The sequence below is a fragment of the Fukomys damarensis genome, unplaced genomic scaffold (genome assembly GCF_012274545.1).
Source record: "Fukomys damarensis isolate Sample0158 unplaced genomic scaffold, DMR_v1.0_HiC HiC_scaffold_19, whole genome shotgun sequence".
Lineage (NCBI taxonomy): Eukaryota > Metazoa > Chordata > Mammalia > Rodentia > Bathyergidae > Fukomys > Fukomys damarensis.
The window spans coordinates 21,398,228-21,422,103 of NW_022900931.1; the positions used below are offsets into that span (position 1 = coordinate 21,398,228).

The 23,876-nt window shown below is 35.4% G+C and overlaps 1 protein-coding gene and 1 long non-coding RNA gene across 7 annotated transcripts in view; one reads left to right on the forward strand and one right to left on the reverse strand.

Annotated features, from left to right (window-relative positions):
• The window catches only part of Rassf8 (Ras association domain family member 8), a 62,130-nt gene that overhangs the window by 19,800 nt on the left and 18,454 nt on the right, over positions 1–23,876 (forward strand). For 2 of the 6 annotated variants that reach the window (XM_010615054.3, XM_010615077.3), the window contains one exon: positions 20,965–21,056. The exons of 2 other annotated variants lie outside the window; for them this stretch is intronic. The gene's annotated coding sequence lies outside the window, so the exon portion shown is untranslated. Of the gene's footprint in view, positions 1–20,964; positions 21,057–23,195; positions 23,266–23,311; positions 23,371–23,876 lie in introns of those variants that run through there. 2 more of the 6 variants (XM_010615069.3, XM_010615092.3) reach the window with 2 other exon arrangements.
• On the reverse strand, positions 6,856–23,178 carry LOC104855959. Its single transcript, XR_778519.1, has 4 exons — positions 23,126–23,178; positions 21,493–21,679; positions 19,307–19,457; positions 6,856–6,895 (listed from the first exon to the last, which is right to left on the reverse strand). It is a non-coding gene; the product is annotated as an uncharacterized LOC104855959 (long non-coding RNA).

Here is a 23,876-nt window from a genome sequence, read left to right on the forward strand (position 1 = left end):
TCTTAGTCACATCAATTAGAATATAGACATAAATGCTATGCAGCTATTGAGTGGCCACCTGTGAAGACGTCCTTCTTCTTTAAAATATTTTTGAAAAAAGCTCGAGAGCCTAATTTTTAAAAGCAAATCCATTTTTTTAATTTAAAATTTCTTGACAGTATATGACATTGAAAATGTTTAAAACTCCACTTTAAAATTTCTTACAGAAACTAAATTCATGTTCTAAGTAATAAAACTAAAACCAAAAACATTTTATAAAATCAAATATGGGTCCTGGTACAAACAAAAAATATGATTTTAATTTCTTAGAGGATGATAAATTTTTATAATAACAGAACTCTGAAAACTTGGAACACAGACCAGAAATTCACAGTTGATAGAATCAGCAAAAAAGGGACTGGAGCTGAACCTGTGTTGTTCTCAGATGCCATGCCACTCTGAGAAACGACAGCAGTTGAGTACATACTAGGTCAAAGCAAGGGTAGCTAAGAGTCTCTCAGTGTATTTGCAAATGTAATTGGCCCACAGAACTGCTGTTGGCCTCTTTGTAGTCAGTTATTTAGAATAACAATTTCATGAGTAGCTTGAGTAGCTACATTCACATTTGTCCAATAACCCCCTTCCTCTTCTCAAGAGCTAGCCTAAATCCCATTGCACATTGAGACTGTTGACTTCCACGTGTCCTAGGGTGGCCATAGTGGTGAGGTAACACACTGGCCTCTCATCAAGTAGGTACCTAGATGAGGTCTTTTGGTTTGTAGGTAGCACGGGGATAGCTTGTACAAAGGTGGCTGGAGATTTGGTCAGCTCGGGTTATAGCCATCCATTGGTGTCCTGCAGTAGGGCAAACTCGATTACTGATTACAGTGGGGCGTGTACACTGAAACTGGGAAACGTATACGCTATTATGCTGTGTTCTTTCAATATTATCTCAGTAATAGCAAAAATATCATGATCGTAAGTTTACTTTTTAAAATTAGAAATAACCATCTTGTCTTCAGGTATTACTTGAGTGAGTTTAGGAATTTTTGAAATAAAGAATAATCATTAAAATACAATTTTTAGTAGCTAAATTAAAATGATACATAAAAAATTTTTAAAGAGTTCAAATATCTTTTCAGAAATAGCAAAATTTGAAAAGGTGTATATTTCCCAGATTGCCTACCTAAATGGGTTCAACACTAATGTACATACAAAGGATATAAAATTGTGTGTTAAAAAAAAGTCTCACTACATTATAGCCATAACTCTTAGAAATGGCTTTGGTTCAACAAAATGTATATTTTTTATGCCTCCTATAACAGACTAAATAGCAAATAATATAAGTATGGTTCCTGGGTAGGCTTATGTGGAGATGTGGGAATGTACATATATATTACCAAATTGAGTTTTAAAAGAAATCTTGAATTGTAAAATTATTTCTAATTCTAGAAAAAAGATTATTTTGCAGAAGAGCACTGAGTTATTTTTTAAATGTCTGAATTTGATAGCAATCATTTCATTGTACTGTTTTCATTTTTAATATCATATTTTAACTGTAACATTGTAGGTAATTCTCTCATAAAGGGGAATTTATTTTTCTGGGTATGCATTGATTGATAATGTTTTTCAACCTGTGAGTCTTTGGAGATCCCTCTGGGCTGCAGCTTAAAATTTATACCATAACAACATCTGTCTAAAATGTAATCAGAAGAAAATGAATATAAGGATCACATCTGTTATATATCTTAAGTGTATTACTGTCACCTCGTGTGGCAAAATAAAGATGTAGGTAGCAGGAGCTTTTCCTGCACTATCTTGGTGGAGTCTTGTATACCCTGTCGATAAAGGACAAAAATTACATGATCATTTAATAGATTCAGAAAAGATATTTGACAAAAATCCAACAGCTCTACATGACAGAATATATTCTCACATTATGTATTAAAATTAAGTAGATCACAGATTTAAATGTAAGACGTATACCTATAAAACTTATTAGAAGTATAATTAGAGGTATAGGTGTAAATCCTCTTGAATTTGAATTACCTAGTGCTTCCTTAGATATGACACACAGAAAACACAAGCAACAAATAAAAAAAATATGAACTGGACATCATTAGAACTTAATATTGTGTTTGAATTACACCACCAAAAAGGAATGCAACTTCTTTGATAAGGGTTTTATTTTCTACACAATATAAGAACTCTTACATTTTAGTAACTTAAAAAGTAGTCCAATTAAAAAAAAAGACAAGGATCTAGATAGCCGTTGACCCACATAAGATGTGCAAAAGACCAATGGCAAGTTAGTTAACAGTGTTTTTCAGAGTTACACAACTCAGAAGCAAACTGAAGTATCTCTTCACACCCATGAACTTGTCTGTAACCAAAAACAGATAAGAAGAAGTGTTGAGATTGTAAAGAAAAGAGAACTGTCGTACAGTGAGAAGGATAGGGAAAGGGGAATAAGGGAAAAGGAAAAAAATATGAGAAAATGTAAAAATGGAATTAAAGTGTTTGAAGGTGGGGAGGGGAGGAGGGGGTGAAGGGAGGTTGGGGACAAGGGGAAAAAATGAGAACCAAGACCTGGCATGTAAAGGTACAAGATCCCAGTAATGAATGTAACTGTACTGTATACCTAAAATGTACCAATAAATTCAATTAAAAAAAAAAGAACTGTCATAAACTACTGGTAGAAATGTAAAATGGTTCAGTCACTTTGAAAAACAGTCTGGTAATTCCTTAAAATTTTAATCATGAGTTACAATATCACCCAGCAATTCTACTCCCATGTGTATCCCCAAAGGCAGTTAAAACTTATGTCTGTGTAAAAAAGTGTACATGAATGTTCATAGCAGTGTTTATTCATAAATGCCAAACAGTACAAATAACCTGAATGTCCTGAACAGATAATAAAACATGGTCTGTCTCTGCAGTGAAATATTTGGCAATAAGAGGAAATGAAGTAACATTATTTGTTACAACAGATGAGGTTTGAAAACGTAATGCTAAGAAAAAGAAACTTCATGAAAGATTACATGTTGTATGATTTTGTTTATATGAAATCTCCAAGGGGAAACTAATCATGAGGGATAGAAAGGACATAATGGTTGCCTAGGGCTAGCGTTTTGGTGGGAAATTGGAAATGAGTGTCAGTATGCAAGAAGTTTCTTTTTTGGAGTAATGAGAATATTCCAGAATGATTGTGGTTGTGGTTGCACAATTTTGTGAACATATTAAAAACTTCCAGGGTGTGCACTTTAATTGGCAGGTTAGTGGTATCTTAGTAAAAGTGTTAAACAGTCAGACAAAAATGGATACCACAGATTATTTAGAAGCATGGCTGTGATTTGGGGAAGACAGACACTAATGGGTCAACAGACCCCTAAATGAAGAGAATTCTTCAATTCTAAAAGTATTGCCAAATGAATGGACCTTTACTTGCTTAAAGTTCAACATGTAAAGCACTTATTTGTTTGTTTTTATGATTCAGTGCTTTAACCCACTTGTGTCATTAACCAGCCAATTACCAGTCTCAACTGTGGTAGATAAGAAACTTCTGCTGTGTATTTTTTTTTTTTTCTGGCCTTGGGAGCTGAGAATTTCCTGGAGATTACAGTTGGAAATTATTAATCTTTTAGTCATCAATAAAATTAACATTTGTAAACATCTATTAGGTGTTAGGCACATCAACCAGATAGATAGTAGTTGATAGCAGGAAAGCAACTTTAGTTACCCAGGAAGAAGGGGTGGAAATGAGAAGCCTAGAGATGGAGCCGGAAATTCAGTAATGTTAACCTGAAAAAGAACAGCCCAGAATAATGACAAAGGGGAAATGACCAGGGCAGGAGAAGTGTGAAAGGAGGATACAAGAAGCAAAATAGAAGTGGTCAGCAAATGCTACAGAGACTTCAGAGAGAGTACAAGGAAAAAGTAAACAGTCCATTAGTTTCCCGTTGTTGGACAAAATACTTGATGCCCCACCCTGAAGTGTACTGTACTAATCTTCAAGCCAGTGCACTTGACGGTTAGGCTTAAGGAACACAGCATAGAAACATGGTCCACCCGAGTTCCTGGTGAACCTGTCATGATCATTTCATTGGTTAAGGAGGCAGATGATAGGTAATGTAGAGATGGATATACAGTGGACCCGCAAGTTACAAGTGGCCCAACATAGGAACAACTTGGATTACAACAAGACTTAGTTTTAACTTACGACCAAAGTCTTGAATTATGAGCCAAATGCTAGCCACTTATGCTTCCAGATGGTCTCAGTTTAGATTTAACCCTTAAAGAGTTCTGGAAGGAACATTATATCATCCTTTCCTGTGTGAAGTTAATTGAGAAATCCCGCGCCAGTGTCTCTCTAAGGACACTGAGATCTGCCTGTATGCAGGAGAGAGACTTCAAAGGCTGTGAGGAGGAGCCTGAGCCTTCAAGTTACAAACAGCCCTAAGAATGAATTGAGTTCAAAAGTCAAGGGTCCACTGTACATGAACTATAAAGTTAAAACTGTAAATTGTGTGTATTTAAAGCATGTTTCATTCAGCACTTCATCTTTCTCCATAATCTGTGGGATTATAGGTGATTTTATTTTCTCAAAGTTTTTTTTGCCTTTTTCTGAGTATTTTGTAATGAACATACTTTGCCTTTGTAGTGGGGGAAAAAAGAGTTGTTAGATATCCAAAATATACAATGACGTGTAATAACCTTATGTGCCAGTGTGTTGGAATTCAAAATGGTGTATTGTGAACAAGTATTTAATGAGTAAACTGCTACTAAAAACCCTTTCTTTGGAATTTCCTTTGGTGCTACATGGAATAAATAATATTGTGTTTTAGAAGTGTTTGGTAGTCATAGAAGTCTATGCTGAATTGTCCCTTGGCCATGTACATGAAATTATTAAGACTACTATAACTCTTGAATTTTACTCCTTCCTGTGCCTAGAGTAAATGGCAATAAATATAACTGGGCCCTCCCTTAACTAAGAGGATCGAAATTTTCAGTTTCAGTTCTTTGTAAGATTCAGGATAGATGGGAAAGCGTTCACTGAGTATATTTTGTGCAAGGCACTGTGATGAATTAAGGGTCTCTTTCTCTCCTGTTTGATTGAAGGAGCCCTACCTAATTTACTTTTTCCGTACAGACAAATCTGGTACAAAAAGCTTTGGTTCGACTTGCAGTGCTAATTGAGAAAAGACAGCATAAAATGGTATAGCAGTCTTTAGCTGAAGAATGCCCAGGAGTGATTACATTTATAATACACAAAAAGTTCTGGAAACCTCTTCCAATTGTCTCCATTGTCTCTCCCTAGATTGTCAGCTGCTTTGAGAATGTCTCATCTCCCAGAGAACCGTTTCTACTTTCCTACCCTAAATCATTTGATATTACTGTGTTGAGTACATCCTCTTGGCCTCTCAGACTGCTTTCGATTCTCCTCTTCTCTGATATCTGCATTAAGGGGAGGGGGAGATCCATCCTCAGATATGTTTTGGGAGGAGAGAAAAATGTTGTCAACACATCTGTCTTTTATTGTATCCCTTTGGAAATACACAACAAAATACACACTATTCCAAAAAGAGCTTCAGAAGTCCTGCCTTGTCTCCCTGGGGAAGAGTGACCTCTGGTGGCTAAAACCATAGGCCCCAGATTCACGAAATACAAAGCTTCATTTCTGTTTGAATTGTGTTCGTGTCTTGTCACTTTTTATAATGTAATGTATACTCATTTGAATAAATCAGTATTTTTGTCACCATGCTTGTATGCTACAGCTTTTTTTTTTACTCATCAGCTGTGCCCTGTATTCATGACTGGACCTGATTTCAGGTCCGAAATATTTTTTTTTTAACAATTAAAATTTCTCTGGGTATAAAGTTTTACTATTCTAGTTAGAAAAACAATTTTACCTACTGGTTAAAGAAACTATCTCAGACTATATTGTCTGATTATATGCTTTACTATTGCTTATATTTGAATCATCTGTCTAACCAATAGATTTATAGGTTGTTTCCTCTGATAAATTCATCCTTAATTTATTTAGCTGGTCAATAAATGGCACCTAGATCATCAATTTTATGTCAGTTTTTACTAGTTCAGTTATTTGTGCCCCACTTTGTTTTAAAAAGATTAAGACAATTTACATAGAGTCCTATACTATTTATAAAAAATGAAAATAAAAATGAGGTAAGAGGATAAGGTTTCCTTCTCTTGGGTTATAGATTATGCTACAAAACATCTAAATTTGTCTCAAGTTGATTTTAATTTAATTCCTAAAACATAACTGATATGTGGTATAGTAAGTTGTTACAATTACACTAAATGACAAAATTTTTAGGGTTTTTCCTCAAGATCCAAAGGATGTTTTATTCAGGAGAAAGGAAACCTGTTTGGTTCATGAGCTGTGGATTTCAAGGTTTTTCTGTGACAATGTAAATCTAGTTGTTTTTCATGATTTACAATCCCAAGTAGAGGAAGTGTGAGGTCCAAAAGTGAATCCCATCCACTTGTTTGTATTTGTTTAAAAAAAAATGTTCCATAGGCTTCATTAGGAAGACTTTTTAAAAATTACTTGTCCAGTTAAGGTGAACTATGTTCTTTTGTAATCCAGTATTCAGTTTGTGTGTGTCATGGACAGAACTGTTATCACAGCCTGTGCTCTGTGGTGCTGTTACTGGTGGAATGGGCAAAGTGAGGAACTGTTTGAAGTGAAACAGAAACTCCCAGTTTACCCTAAATGTAGTAGAAAAGCATACTAGTAGTAAATACAGTAGAAAACTATATTATTTGAGTGAATAGTATTTATTTCTCTTACAAACTGAACAGATATTTCTGACTTTGTATTTTTATCTAAAATTTGATGTTAATAAATACGTTGTTCCAGAGTTATGTTGGGATCAAGGTTAGGACTTCCTTCCTGTAATACAAACAAATGGATGGTTTTCAAGTTTAGTTTTATATATACAAAGTATATGCAAGTTATAACACAAAGAAAGAGCAGACTGTTTAATCATGTCTTTGGACTACTAATCTGATAATCTAAGCCATCTTAATCCTATAATTGTGTAGTTACTATTTTAATGTATTCCTATAGCAATGTAATATCTTAATGCCCTACAGTAATTAAACAATACACATATTCTGTAGGTGATTACAAAAGGAATGTGCAAATTACTCAATATTACATGTATTTTACTGTCATATCCTTACCACACAGGTGAACTGTAAAGTCCAGACCTTCTCTGCAATACTAATACTATAGGGTATGCAGAAAGCACACATCTAACCACTATGTTTGCAGACATCTTAAAAATGAAAAGTAACCACAGTATTTTAATCATTTTATACTTTAAAAATATTATTTACTAATAAAAGCACTTTAGGAACATCATCTGTCTTCATTTTCTTGTTGCTGAGAAAAATAATGCCCAGCACCCAAAGTTAAAGAAGGAAAAGTTTACTTTGGCTTGCAGTTTGTAGAAGTTTCAGTCCATAATTGGCTGCCTGCAAGGCAGTACCAGTAGCATGGCAGAGGAGCATCACAGAGTCAGCAAAAGCATGCAGGCAGAAAGCAATGAGTGGCAAATACCAAGTGGCAGTGGCAGCTTTTTTTTCTGTCTGCTTATATTCTATCTGAGGTACCTTCCCTCAGAGTGGGTAGCACTCACACCCAGAACTATGCCAAACCAATCCGTGGATTAATTTAGTAGTCACACACCCTTAATCCCAGCATCTCACACTCTAGATTAGCCACCTATGACTTCATGAGGCTTTGGAGGGACATCTAGACACAAACCATAACATCATCTGTGCTCAAGGTAGAACATAAAACCCATCCCAGAGCTACCCTTCTTGTTGCTTGTGCATTCAAGGTATCAGCTGCTCTAGGACCAGGACCATTAGGGTGACCTTTCCATATTGTCACCTACTCAGAGGCCTACAAACTCTTCTATAAAGAGCCAGATAATAAATTTTTTAGGCTTTGTAAGCTATATGGTTTCTGGTCTAACTACTTAACTTTCACACTCTAGCACTGGCAGCTATGTAAATAAATGAGCCTGACTATTCCTTATTTACTGAAATAGGCAGTTGTGACTTGTCAACCCTTTCAAGATGATCAGAGAAATACTAAATTGGTATAATAAGAGATAATGTGCTTCTTAAATGTTTGATTTCTGACCAGCTTGACTGTTGATAGTTTTAGTAAAAATGAAAATGTTTTATGGATATAATTCCAAAGTCAAAAGTCTAGTAAACTCATAATTAGTAGCTTGGGGTCAAATTAATTTACTCATAGACCTTTCTCCTCTTTTTTTGAGTTGTATGGAAGGATACAATACTCTGCCAGTCATTAATACAAAATTTTAAAATTATGGGCTCTTTTCTGTATTGTTTTGAGTTTGCCAGCATTACAATGTCTAGTCCTTGATTGAGGGTTAAATTTGAGGAGTTATGTTGTACTGGATTTCTGGATTACTGTACTTTTGATTTTAGCAATTACCCTACCTGTAGATCTTCACCATCCCAAGACACTACATTTTTTAATGATTATTATTTTCATTTTCTTTAACTGTGTCAACTACTTGGATTTTCAAATGTATTTTGACTCTTTCGCCACTGTTCCTCATCCTGGTGGGGTCAAGCCAGGACAAAGGTCTTGAACTGGATCTGCCACCCATTAAACACGTGGGTTAGCAGTACATAACAGGGTTCAAGCCAAGCTGAGCACAGGGTAGAATTTGGGGGCACTGTGTCAGGCAAACTGCAGAGAGGCATACGTAGCTGCAAAATTATGGGGGCCTACAATAATGAATATTTTGAACTATTGCCGTTGGCAGTAAGAACAGTAAATAGATTTTAAAATAAAGGACTAGAAGATGCCTGCCTACCTCTAATGGTACTTGTTAAGTGGGAGCTGAGGGACCAGAATAGAACTGGAAAAGCTGAAGAAGAGTGTTTCATTTCAATAGCAGTCACAAATACAAAACTACAAACATTTCTATCATTACTGAAACTTTCCCAGATAATCTGAGATGTTTCAGTGGATTCATCTACCTATGTGTTTTACTTAGAAAGGAGTTCCAGTTTTGCGCAGACATCTTAAGTTTCTCGGCATCACATGTTGCTTATGTCAGTGAAGTAAGTTTCTGTGTGTTTAGTTTAAGTATGTATGTGGATGTGAGCAGCCTACAATAAATAAAGAAAACTTCCCATATCCCAAGAGAAATATTGACTAACATGGCCTTGAAATGTGAAATGTTATATTTGGGAAAGTCAAAATTCAAAATTACCTAGGCCAAGAACTTTGGGAGTTTTATACAAAACAAATTTCTAGTATTATTTGTTTAGAGAAGTATAACCCAAGTCAAGTTCTAGGACTCTTGGGAATCTTTTAGGGCTTAGATAAATCCCTGGGGACACAGGAATATTTAGAAAGGAGAATAATAATAAAAAGAATTTGGAAATTACTTCACTTGTGTGCAGCAAATAATTCTGAGGAAAGTGTTTTTGGCAGTTTATGTTTACCTGCTAGTTATAACCTAAAAGAATTTCAATCCATAAAACTTCCAAATCCATTAAAAGTAAAATGAACTAGATAAGTTGCATCACAGTATACAGCATCCAAGTTCTTTACCTCTCAATACAGGGTCCTACATGGGAGTATCAGCTGAGAATTCTGTTGATGTTTGAAATGCCTGGAGTGCCAATGTAATTAAACAGCATATAAACAGGCTTTGGCCATGATCCAAAACCAGTGATTATGTGTCTGACATTAATCTTGTGTGTCTATGAAAGTTGTTAGAGTAAACATCTGGAGTCTTTTACTACTGAAGCTAAGTTATTACATAATGAGTTAAAAGAAAAAAACTTCTTATCCAAACACAGATGTACTGCCGAGAGTAATTTTGTGTGATCTTGCTTTGAAGCAAACCTGTCTGCCTTGAAGCACCAACTAAATATGAGATATATAGCCATCTTTCAGTTGTAACTTTTCCCTTTTAGCAAAAAATAAAAATGGTTTAGGTGTCGCATGAGAGTTCAGTTGAACTATTGATACTTCATAATGAGACTGAATGAAATTAGTTAAGAGACCAGTTTCTCACCCATACTGTGATGCCAGTTCTCAGGTCATTACAGAATATGGCATAACTCCTTTAATTGTTTTGTTTTGTTCTCTTTTGTTTTGCTTTTTTGTGTGATTGAACCCAGGACTAAGCGTGTGCTCTACCACTCAGCTACACTCCCAGCTTTAATATTGAAGTGCTAAGTAAAAATTGTGATTTTTTTCAGGTCATAACAGAAAACTTGCAAATTGTTTATATAGCATTTTTTGTTTTCACAGTTTAAAATGACAGAAGTAGTGAGATCTTCCATATCATTTTATATTTTTCCTTTATATTATTTGTCAAAACTTGATAAGCTATTGTTGTCTTTTGTCCTAAAGAATATTAAAGTTTTCCAGAAGTTAGATAGTTCTCTAGAAAAATAACATTAATTGTTCAGATTGATATTTTAGAGGGGGAAAAAAGAGAACTAATCCTAATTAAATTGGATGTGAATACTACTTGTCTTCATAAAAAGTAATAAGCCACCATGTATTAAACTTTTTTAAAAGTGTGTTTCTTTGTAGATGATCATTTCTTTGCATTTAATATGCAAATTTGCCTGGTACCCACCAGGTAAGTTTAGGAGGGAAGACTCTGGAATCAAGGCAGGCTTCTGCTCCTTGTGTAGGATCTGTTTTATATCAAGTTAGCTGACCTTTCAAAGTCTCCAGGTCATTTGTACTGTGCAGACGATAATTACCTCTTACCTCAGCATCTGGAAACGTCGGTCCACACAGAATAGGGTCAGTGCCTTGGTGCCGCCTGGAGAAGGAAATCATTAACACCCATGCCTCTAAGGGTTAATAATTGGCTATCAGTTGTACTGGACAAGTAGAAAGATGCCATTAATGTTTACAGGCAAATTTATAAGGAAACACCAAGAGTAACTGCCATAAATCTCAAAATTCATATTTTTTTAATGCTAACTATTGTCTGTAGGAATTAAAACCAAAATGTCATGGCCAACAGAAAGTACTTAGAAGGTAAAAGTAAAAGGCCAGTCAGAATGAGTCTACAGCTCTAAGGTGAATCTACTATATGATGGTTTTGAGTAAGATGAACTTTTAAAAACTTCCTAATCAAACATCACGAATTTTAAAAGGCACATTACACAGAAAAGGTGAAATAAGTAGCTTTGTTGAGTTTGAATCTTACCCGGCACTTGTTTAATTCCTTCCCTTCCCCCTTCACTTTAGTAAAGATGTAAGCAGGAGGTTCTTTAGTTTTTAAATATGGGAAGTAAATGTTGAAGGATAAGAAAAGCATAATGAGTTCTTTCACAGATTGTTTGCTGGATCATTCCTGCTGGGAAAATGAGTTTTACTTTTTGGAAGCCATAAGAATTATAAAAATCCTAGGGAGACCACGAAGCTATTGCGTCCTAGCCCTGGGTGCTCAGGGATTTGGCACACCTCCCCCTGCTCCTGCCTTTTGCCTCCCCAAAGCCAACCACGATTATTTTCATTCATCACTATGTTCTTGAAAGTGATATGTCGTCTCTCCGTGGTTTTAGCATTAGACAACACGAAGAAACTCTGGCCTAGGTGATTTAGATCCATTCAGGTCCTGCAAGTTCACATCCTTTCAGATGCATGTAATAATAGCAGTAATAAAGAATTATTGAGATAAAGTCAATGAGGGAGTAATTTTTTAAAAAGAGTAACTTTAGCTTGGTGATAGACCATTTGTGTTTCAGTGACTTATAGATCAGAATTATTTTCCTTAGTCTGTTAAGTTACTTTCTATTAATAAGCAGAAGGGAGAAATAGGAAGGAAACAAGGTGAAAAGATATATATCAGCCTCTCAATCTAATTTTTTGTTTATTTCTTGAGCTGAGAAATTCTTACTAAGAAATAAATATAAAATTATTCAATAAAAATTTCTATTCAACTATTACAGGAAATGTGATAGTTGTTCAATTTTTAATTTTTGGAAAGTTTCATATATAGACTATCTGGACACCTTTTTTTAATACAAGTTTTTTTTTTTTTTCAAAACGAACCAAGGTAAGTATGAAACTAGTTTTTAATATAGACCAGAGAATTGGGATATTTTTAACACGTTCACACTGGCTTGACCCACCAGGGATACGTGCATGATTGTCCCATGGAGCAGCTTGAACCACTAGTGGTACAAAGGGATCCAATCACCTTATCAGTCTTTTTAGTAATAAAGTTTTAAAAAAGTTGCCCAATGGGACAGTCATCCATATACCACCGGTGAGTCGAGCTACCTGGCAAGGAGATATGAATTACAGCCCCATTGTGAAAGTATTAAAGTATATGTTATAATGTATGATTAAGTAGTATCTAAGTAATAAGTTGATTTTTTTTTCTTTTTATATCTTGGTTTATCTACAGTAATTTTTCTAACAGTTTTGGTTAGCTTTTTTGTTTTGCTTTTTGTTTTTTTTCCATGGTATTGGGTATTGAACCCAGGGTCTTTGCAGTGAGCTACATTCCCAGTTCTCCCCTTTTTAAAATTTTCTTTTCTCTTTTTTTGGTACCAGACCTTGCACTTTTGAGGCAGTTGGCAGAACCACTGAGCTAATCCCTGGCCTAAAATTTTGATGGACTTTTTAGGGTCTTCATGTATAGTATCATGTCATCTACAAATAATGACAATTTAAGTTCTTCCTTTTCTATCCTTATTCCTTTTCTTTCTTTATCTAGTCTAATTGCATGGCTAATGTTTCCAGAACTATATTGAACAAGAGTGGTGACAGTGGAACTGCTTGTCTTGTTCCTGATTTTAGAGTAAAAGTTTTCAGTTTTTGCTCATTTAGTATTATGTTGGTTGTTGGTTTGTCATAGATGGCTTTTATCAGGTTGAGTTAGACCATCTTACAATTTTCTGTAGGGTTTTTTATCGTGAATTGGTGTTGGACATCGTCAAATGCTTTTACTGCATCTATTGAGATGATCATATGTTTTTTGTCCATGGTTCTGTTCATATAGTGTATTACATTTATTGATTTGCGTAAGTTGAACCATCCCAGTATCCTTTGGATAAATCCCACTAGGTCTAGTGTATAACCTTCTTGAAGATCTGCTGCATTCTGTTGGCCAGCATCTTGTTGAGGATATCTGCATCTGTGTTCTTTAGGAAATTAGGCCTATAGTTCTCTTTTTTGGTTGGATCCTTCTCCAGTTTTGGAATCAGGGTGATGCTTGCTTTCAGGAATGAATTTGGGAGTATTTCATTAAAGAATTTGAGAAGTAGCAGCATTAGGTCTTCTCTAAATTTCTTGTAGAATTCAGTAGTGAATCTGTCAGGAATACCAGGATTACTAGGAATATTAGGATTTTCTGTTTTTGGTTTTTAATTACATCTTCAATTTGCATTTAATGACACTGAGTTAGTTAGAATTTTAATATCTTCAATAGCATCAACCTAGGAATCAATCTAACAGGAAGTAAAAGACCTTTATATTGAAAACTACAGTACTCTGAAAAAAGGGATCAAAGAGAATATTAGGAAATGGAAAGACGTCCCTTGTTCTTGGGTAGGCAGAATCAATATAGTGAAAGTGACCATATTTCCAAAATTGTTAATCAGATTTAATGCTATTCTTTGTACCAAGGAAACGCCAGAGGCTTAATCTAAGGCATAGAGGATTTCAGTTAGATAAAAGGAGGAATTTGTGGACAGTGAGAGAGATTTAACACAGGCACATATCATAGATTCTCCTCTGGACACACTAACATCAAAAGACTTTTGTAGCAGTGTGTAAAGTCATAGACTCTCAATCCAAACTGCCGAGGTTTGAATTTACCTCTTATCAACTGTGTAACCTTGGGCAAGTTATTGAACTTCTCTGTGCATCAGTAGTTTCATCATCTGTAAAAGTGAAATAATAATTGAGTTTTGATGAATGGCAAATACAGTACATAGAAAAGCCCTAGCACAGGCTCTGCCATCTCAGGAGGTACCAGGTGCCCACCAGCTAATATTGTCATCTCCTACAGATAAGGTCATATGTGCTGGGGGTTTCATGGGATGGTGAAGGATGGCAGCCCGTGGAGCCATGAGGTTGCAGAGACAAATCAGAAAGTCTTTATATTCGTGAAGCAATGCACAAACTACCGGGGAAAGGGCTCACAAATGTATCTATAAATTATATGGATTGGAGCTCGGAGGCTGATGCCAGGTGTTGGCTGAAAGTCAAAGCGGACTTCCTCGGATGCCATCAGAGAGTGAGTCACATAGTGCTGATCATGTGCAGCCACTGTGTAACCACAGAGGAAAAAGGAAGGAAATCAGAGTGGGAAGTCAACCATGGAGCCCACTTCATGTGTTTACTTTCAGATACTGCAACACGTAATTTACTCAGGGCTTCTTAAGAGAGTCTACAGACGTTTGCCTGTAAGAGTGATCTCTCTCCCCTCTCTCTCTCTCTGCATGGCATTGGGATGTGATCCTATCTGAGCAGCATCTAAGCTCTTGACTTCCAATAATCACTATAGGACACCCTCTCTACACTAGCTCTGCTTCAGCCACTCCCTCTGTTTAAAGAGATAACTTTAAAAAATCCCAGTCAAAATTCCAACAGCATGTCTCACAGAATAGAGAAAACAACCCTAAAATTCATTTGGAACCAGAAGAGACCTAGAATAGCAAAAGCATTTCTAGGCAACAAAGGCAAGGAAGGGGGAGTCACAATCGCCAATTTGAAATCACACTGCAAAGCTACTGTGATTAAAAACAGCATGGTACTGACAAAAAAACAAACCCAAGAATCAGTGGAACAGATTAGAAGATGCAAAAACTACTAAAGACATATTCAGCCACCTTATCTTTGGCAAAGGAGCCAAACACCTTCACTGGAGGAAGGACAACCTCTTTCATAATTGATACTGGATAAATTGGGATTCAACTTGGCAAAGAATAAAACTAGACCCATTATCTTTCACAATGCATAAACTAAAATTGAAATGGATCAAAGATCTAAATATTAAAACATAAATACTTAGTATACTGGAAGATAAATCAGATAGACAATGTCTTGAAGACATTGGTGTAGACAAAGACTTTATAAACAAAACCTCTGTAGGGCCGGGGATTTAGCTCAGTGGTGCCACTGCCTGCTTCACAAGCTCAAGGTCCTGAATTCAATCCCTGGTACAAAAAAAAAAAAGAAATCACAGGAACTATCAAAAAGAACAGTGGGATCTCATCTTATTAAAAAGCTTTTGCACAGCAAGAGAGACCACCAATGGAGTGAAGAGACAACTCACAATGTGGAAAACAATTTTTGCTGGCTATTCATCAGGTAAGGATTATCTAGAATATATAAAGAACCCAAAAAAATCAGACCCCCCCAATTTAAAGACCCAATCCATAAATGGGAATCTGAAATGAATAGATACTTCTCAGATAAAGAAGTAGAACCAGCAAATAAATAATATGAAAAAATGTTCAACATCACTATTCATTGGAGAGATGCAAATGAAAACAACTCTAAGTTTCCATCTCACATTTGAAAGTAATGGCTCGTATAAAGAAATCAACCAATAACAAATTCTGGTGGAGCTGTGGGAAAAAAGAACCCTTCTTCATTGTTGGTGGGAGTGCAGACTGGTGCAACCTCTCTGGAAATCAGTATGGAGATTCCTCAAAAAAATAAAACTAGAGATTTCATTTGACGTAACTATTCCCCTTCTTGGTATCTTCCCAAAAGAAAAGCATAGTACCACAGTGATATATGCACACCTATGTTTATGGTGGCACAGTTTGTAATAGCTAAATCTTGGAAACAGCCCAAATTCCCATCAGTCAGCTAGTGGATTAAAAATATGTCATTTTTTATAAAATGGAGGACTACTCAGCCATAAAGAAAGATAAACTTGAGACATTTATAGCTAAATGGATGTTCCTTGAGACCATACTCCGTAAGTGAAACAAATTGGACACACGTGTAAATACCGCATTGTTTCTCTAGTGTGAGAAACTGAAAACAAATGAGGACCAAAATGTATAATAGATATTGTGAAACAGGAAGAAAACGTTCAAATGGGTCAGGGAACCAGGGTGGTAATGGGGAAAAGGAAAGAAGGGAAAGGGAAAAAAATGAAAAGAGAAGGAAGAAATGGAAACAAAGCTTTTGTAAGTAAGGAGGGGTGAAGGGGTTGAAGGGAAGGAAGGGGAATTGGAAAAAATAACAAGATATATCATGTACAGGTACAAATTCCCTATGATAAATGTGATCATTATGTATACCTAAAATGTACCAATAAACTTAATTTTTTTTAAAAAGTATGAAATTGTTTATCTCAGCATAAGATTTTGGGATTACTAATTAAGCACAAATAACATTTTTCTTGGACTTGAACTAAAAAAAATTCAGTAACTTCATACAGTTAGTCATTCTGGCACTGTTAAGTTCATTTTGAGCAGCGGGAGAACTTACATACTATAACTGGCTTGTCAAGTATGTGGTGGGAGGATATTGGGCATGAGGGCACCAAAGGAGAGTAATGAAGGCATCTTTGTTGAAGGAGAGAAGGCGTGAGAGAAAGCATGTTGGTCTGAAATTTGAAGGGGAGAAATAGGTTGGTTAGGCAGTGGTTTTTCTGATGAATTTGTGTCAGAGCATTTGGGAATCTTGTTTGTATAAGCCACATCTCCTTCAGTGCTGCAGTTGACCAGCTTAGTGTAGTGGGCACCTCTTGACTGAAACCTCCATCCCCTGCTGCAGTGCTGAAGTCTCCTGCAGTCCCCCTTCCCTGCCCCGCCTCCTCTGAAAAACTGACTTCAGACAGGAATCCTTAATTCCATTTTAATAGTAAGGTAGCTGCTGACACTTACAGGACTGTGAATTTTTGTTTCCTGAGCACTGAGTCCATTTGTACTGAACTAACATCAATATTTGAGTTTGTTTTGTTAGACCATGATTTGCACAGTTTTACACTATGTGATTTCTTTCCAAGTATTAAATGTAATGATTTACTGAATCTGTCTCCCCTGAATATATTGTGGAGCATTTTTTGTCTGTATTCGACATAGCTCTTTTTAAAAAATAATTTAGTTATATATCAAAAAAGGTTAGTTTTCTTTTTGTCCAAGGGAAAAACAGCATTTTAATGTTGTGTCGACTGAGTAAGCAGATAACACACTTGAAGGAAGAATTGGACAGAGTGCCTGTGTTGTGTATGCTGTGTGTTCCCAAGCCAAGAAATGGGGTGGAGGGAGTTGATATTCACTTTAGGCCTGTCTGCAGGTCTGTTTGTCTTCCTAATCTTAGTAGGCAAGTTATACAGATAGGTAATTTGTAAGCCAGATCCGAAAATGGTTTGGAAAGTGTACAATGTTTACTTTATCAGTTCCTTTGTTTTGACCTTAGATTCCTTACATTCTTTTTATTTAAACCCTAAGTTTGTAGGGTAGAGCATGTCTTTCCTCTTGATGAGTTACAGTTGATGTACTTTAATTCATTTTTAGGGAGGAAAAAGCTTCACTTAAGTGATAAGGTGTTAGGAAACAACTATATTAAGAGAATTTTCTACTGTATAGATTTTTTTCCCATTTACAAGCTGCAATAACCATTACTTTGTAATTATGTTTCCATTCACTCTTTCATAGGTATGGTTTACTTGAGCATTTCGTTTCACTGGGTATTTTAAAAATAATATCAATAAAATTGTTTCAGTTAACACTTACAGCTGTGTGGAAACCACAGATATACATTAGAAAGATAGCATTCCTTCCTTAGTTATTTCATTAGAACATATTTAATAACCTTACAGTGTGGTAAATAATATTCATAGCTGCATCATACTGATAAGACTTAATGCTTATTCTGGGAGTTTAAGTCAATACTGCAGGATTTTACTGAACTTAAAATATTTAAATGTCACTTTTATCACCTGAGTTCACGCTGATGATTTCTCATTGTGACTGTGCTTTTCCTCCAGTTAAATATATACCTGTCAGCGTCCTGTGCAGTAATGTGATTCTGTGGGCACATGTAGTGTACCCACTCTGTCAGTAAGTACATTAGCAGTCCGAGGAGTTTGGATTTTTTTCTGAAGGAATTAGCCATTGGATGTCTAAGCAGGAGTATGGAATCGATTTGTATTTGAAAAAGATTTTACTGTAGCTATAATGTGCAAAGTTGATGTGAAAGGAACAAGGCAGAATGGTGAGGCTGTGAGATCAGTTAGCAAATTTCATACCTAGGTACCCAGTGCTCAAAGTAGCTTAACTTTAAGAATGCATATCAGCATTAAAATGGGTGAATAAATCACAGTACATTCATACAAATACAACCCTCTCCTGCACTGAGAAAGAATGAACTATTGCTGTGCACAGCACATGGACAAAGTTCAGCAAAATTATTAAACCAACAAAACTGGACACCATTATACAATAGAGTCCAGTTATATAGAGTTCAAAAGCAGGCAAGACTAGTCTGTATGATAGACCAGAATAGTGGTTGCCGCAGGGGTGGCAGTTGGGACTAGGAGTGGATTCTTCTAGACCTCGGAAGTGATTACATGGGTATGTTCAACTTGTGAAAATTGATCACACTTAAAAAGTCTTAATTTCACAGTAACGTATGTAGATTAAAATTATTTAAATCCCATTTACTCATCTGCTAGGCATACATCCTATTCTAATGCTATTCCCAATCCATTCCTGTGTAAATAGTCACTTATTTAGACAGCTATTTGTGCCCATACCTTGTAACTCAGTAAAGTAGGACAGAGATTTTATTTTAGTAGCTGGTAGCATAAGCTTTGGCCACATTTCTTAGCCCATTTCTTTCCATGGGGTGATATTTCTCCTCCAGGCAACTTTGCCAGAGCTTGAGCTTTGCTCTCTACTTGAAAATGTAGGACTTGATGAGATCCTAACATACTGTGGGTATATTAATGAAATGGAAATGTATATTCTTAAACAGAGAAATCGATAGGTTTCCCCCTTTGTAAAAGCAGTTAAATTTGGAAAGTGTATTGGGGTTTTAAACAGTTAGTTGATGCAGAAGCCATACCTTACATTGAGTAACTCGTATTGTTCATGTACTCTAGGTTAGGTGTGTGCTTTCTTCATTCAGTCTGACTGCTCACAAACAAGACCCATCCATCTTCACCTAGTACTGCGGTTTCCATCAAGGCAGGAACTAGATGTAGCTCAATTCTATAAATAGGCAGTTGTCTCTATGAATAGGCAGTTGTCAGAGTACCACTTCATTCGGCATCACCAATGATAATAACAATACCTGTCAGATTCCTTGAACTCAGATTTCACAGTGCATATCTCAAACTTTGCATCTCTTTTCTCTAGTAATACTGAATGCCCATAAGTCAATGTAGCATTGTTTAGCTTGGAAGTCCCAGACTCTCCTAACTGTAGAGCAGCAAACTGTAGGTCTTTAAAGAGAATAACAACTAAATAATTAGTCTATCAACACTTAATTAAAATGGAAAATACCTATTTCATTAAAATATCACCAAAGGATACACTTAGTTTTTAATTTCAGTCTAGAGATTTAAATATTTAATGACTTCGATTTTCCTCAGAAAACAAATAGGATAAGCAAAATTATTCTTGACCCTTAAAGATGAAAGGAAAACGTACTTCTTTTTCAAACTGTTTCAATGAATGCTTTTTTAAATTGTGTCAGTAAACTGAAATAATTCCAATTTAACAAAGATTCTTAGGGATCATGAGAGGCTAGTTTTGCTAAGTATAATTTCTAGCTTTCATGTTATTGAGATATTTAGTTCTTTCTCAACTGAATAAATATAATAATGAAATTTTAAGAAACATTAAAACTGTTCTCTGTTCTTCTCATTAAGTCTTAAAATTTAACTGGGTAAAGTTTTATAGTCTAGCAACAACTTTGACCCAGCAGTCACGGGCTCATAGTTTCTTCATTTATGTATATTTGCTTTATGATTATTTCCTCACAAAATTATTTTATTTTGCCTTTGAAATATTTATGTACCAATATAGCTTAGAAATACAAACCTTCTCTTTGCTAAATTATAAAGATTTTGTTTTTTTCTTGAATTACAACTATTACATAAAATCTGTATTTCTACTCAAAACTTTAACAGGTCAAAATTTACCCAAATTGTTAATTTAGGAATAAGTGTCATCCTTTATTTGGTCTGCAAACTACCGTGCTCCCAAAAGGTTTTTGATCCTGTTCCATGAATGTTTTTAACACCTCTGGGTGTGGAGAAGTCTCATTTCCAAGTCATGGATATGCATTTAACATTGCACATGGTTTAGGAGAATAGAATTGTCAGTAATCTGTCTAGAGATGAGCTTTGAAATAAACTTAACTGAAGGTTGAGAATTTTTTAGCACTAAATTTGATGCTGAATAGAAAACTAAAGTTTTGTTTATTTAAACATTTGTTTTAAGGAAAAAATGTTAGAGATGATTATTCTTATGAAAATAAATTTATATTATAGCATGCTTTATACTAACCATAGTAGAAATTTTTAAATATGGATTTTTTTTTCTAATGTCTGTTTAAAATTTGTGAGTTTGTTGACTATTCTTCATTGCCTGATATAATAACCTAAAATGATTTTATTTTAGATTCTATTGTTGTTTCCAGAAATTCTCATTGTTGTTGATTTTCCCTTCTGTATAAAAGTTTATAAATTTTAAAAGTTAGAATTTTTATTCCTACACAAAAAAATGCTTTTTTAATTCATACACATGCCATAAACCCTGCACTGTACACTTTAAAAAGACAAGACATGCTGTTTCCATTAATCGACATTGCATTGACAAAGGGTTATTTAACAGAGTAAATTCAAATTGTTTGAACTCACAAAAAGTGTAAGAACTCTCTTAGAATTGCTTTTTTGTTTAAGGCAGGAGGGCAAATAATCATCTATGTTCAAACATCTTATTTAGGATTCCAGAAGTAAGCCTGATTATAATTTTCCCAAATTAGAAAATGTATTGGCCCTGAAAAACAAACCTGATCATCAGACGCTCATTCTGAGGTATGTTTATTGTAATTAAAACTTTAGTTTGTTAGCATCGTGTAGTTAGTTTGTTTCTTTTGTTTCTTCTAGAATGGCACATTTGTACATACTGTTTATTGATAACAAATTTCCAAGAAATCATAGGTGCAGTTTTTTAGGGTAGTTTGGGACATTTTAAAAGCACATGTTTGAGTCCAGGGTGGTGGTAGATGGCCGTCAATACCAGCAGAAAGGGCTGGGGATTTAGCTCAGTGGAATGGCCCTGAGTCCAATCTCTACTACTTCCGAGCAATAATAATGAAAGCATATATTTAGGTTCTTTAATCCTTATGGAGAAGGCTGGCTTATCTGTTCTTTATTTTCTTTATTCAACTAAATTTCAAATGTGTATCTAAACTACTAGATTTAAGACCTTAAAAAGTTAGTTTAGCTGTATGAGAATCACTTTTCTTACCTTTAAAAAGAGGTTAATGTTGTGTAGCTCAGTAAATTATGAGGGATAAATGAGACTCAGTACACTGTTCCTGGATTACAGTAAGCACAGATGCCAATTATGATAATTGCTATAATTGCAGAATAGTCACTTGAGTATTTAATATTTTGACAGTGATAAATCAGTGGATGTATTTGAATGTTGTCACCTGAGGATGATGAACAGTAAAGAAAAGAACATGGGCTTATTTGATTTAATAATTAATATACACAGATTGGTTAGACTTACAAATTTTAAAAACATGCCATCGAAGAAGAAATCTTATGATTTAAGCATATCTAAAAAAAATTATAGAACCTATCTTCAGAAGAGTTGGATTAACAGAAGACTTTTCACATGGAGAAAGAAATACAAGACTGTGAAATTTTTTCACCTGTTCTGTATTGGCCCTGACAACACTTAAAATTGTGTATCCAGCACTACTTCTAGCTTCCTCAAAGATGCATTAAAGGGCTAGCATATGTTTGTTATTGTATATAGAGAACATATTTTTCAAAAGGCTGTAGGCGGGGTGGAAAAAAAAAAAAAAAAGGCTGTAGTTTGTATCCTACAGTTCAGCAGGATATTTTATAGGCATTATGTCCCTTTTCCATAACCCTTCCCATTCCCAACTGGTAAGTTTAACAGTCTAGCCAGTTTCTCTGCTGTGGGATATCAGCAGCCTTATCTTGCTGTGCAGTATCTCCTAGAATATTAAAATTGGTCATAAGCTACCTGTGTGCGTGCTTCTAGTGTCCTAGTAATGGTGTTTGCTTGACAGCTTAATAGCTGCCAACACAAAGAAGATTATAGTCTTCTAAAATACACAGACACTTGTCATTATTCACAGGACTTATGTTCTATAAAGTCAGCAGGAATACTCAATAGAGAATATTGAACTATTTTTCCTACAGAAAATAGTTTCCTATGAGCCTCTGGTTACATTTTTGTGAACCAATTAATATATAACTTTATGTTACTTGTTTTTCTGTTTAAAGACATTTAATGTAAATTGTGAATACATTAACTTTAAACTCACGGCTGGCAACATTATAACACATGCTTGGAAGAAGTTCATCTAGTATCTTTTTCTCTTATCATCATATCTTAGCCTTCTTGCTGCAGAAACACAAGACAGTGCTTCAGCCTATATTTAGCGATCGTTCTAAACTGTGAAATCACCGGCCAAAAGTGCAAAGGAACATGGCGATACACAGACTGATAAAAGGGCATTTAATGACAGTATGAGAGCTAGAAATGGAAAGGCAGAGTGGTACCCAGGTCAGCCTCAGCTGGGAATGTGGCTCAGCTCAGGCTTTTATTGTTCTGAATATACCCTTGAATAACCACGAAAGCTCCAGTACTGATTTCTGAGATTACAAATAAATTTTAGTAAGCAGGCAGATTCACCAATATGGCACCTGCTAATAATGTGATCTGACTGGAATTCCTTACTGAAGCACTGATCTCATGTGAGTCTCTCCACAAATGCAGGTGCTCAGTTCCATTCCACTTTTACAGTGATAAGTGCTTAGCTAAAGAATGCTTATAACCCGGTAGCATGTTACTGAACAAAAATTACTAAAATATAGAAGCTTCATAAGCCAATTAATACCTTTACAGGACACCCTTGTTCTGTCTGCATCACTGTTTCCATGGGAAAGTTTATTCCAAATTCCAACTGGAATGCCCACATCCTTTGCTTCTGGGGTTCTCTGTCCTAGTGATGAGCGGTCCACCACATTCACCTGCAGTGTATGACTTCCGCTTTCCCTCCAGCTGAGTTTCTGGGGGTGGTGCAGAGCTGTAGGAATTTGGCTGGGGAGGGTATGATGGAAAATTAGGGTTGCAGCTCCTGCAGTTGAGTACCAGGGGCTTTTGCTGGGAAAATGGGGATGTGGATTCTTTCATGAATTAACACTGGTCTTTGGAGCATCTCGGAATGATTGTCAATGCAGTCCAAAGTCCAACAAAAGCTATCTTCTCCAGAAATGATGCTTTTAGAAATAAGGCTTGGGCAGGCAGGTTTTTTGATCTGCTTCGTGAAGGCTTTTCCTATCTGTGTTAAGGTTCCAACTGGAAAAGACACAAAACAAAAATATAGACGCTGGTCTTCTCTGTGGAATGACCCATAGTAGGAAGTCTCTGGTCAATAATTTGAATATTTTGCACATTTATATTATGAAATAGTGTTATTTGTGCTCAGCGCTTTCATACAAGATTACTCTGTAATATTTAACAGATGTGTGTGTTTCATGTTCATTTGATTCATTTAATGGCTAAAAGGTTCAGTATGAAATAATGATAATTCAGGTAGGAAAATGTTACTAAATATAGTACTATGTTACTAAAATATATATATATAA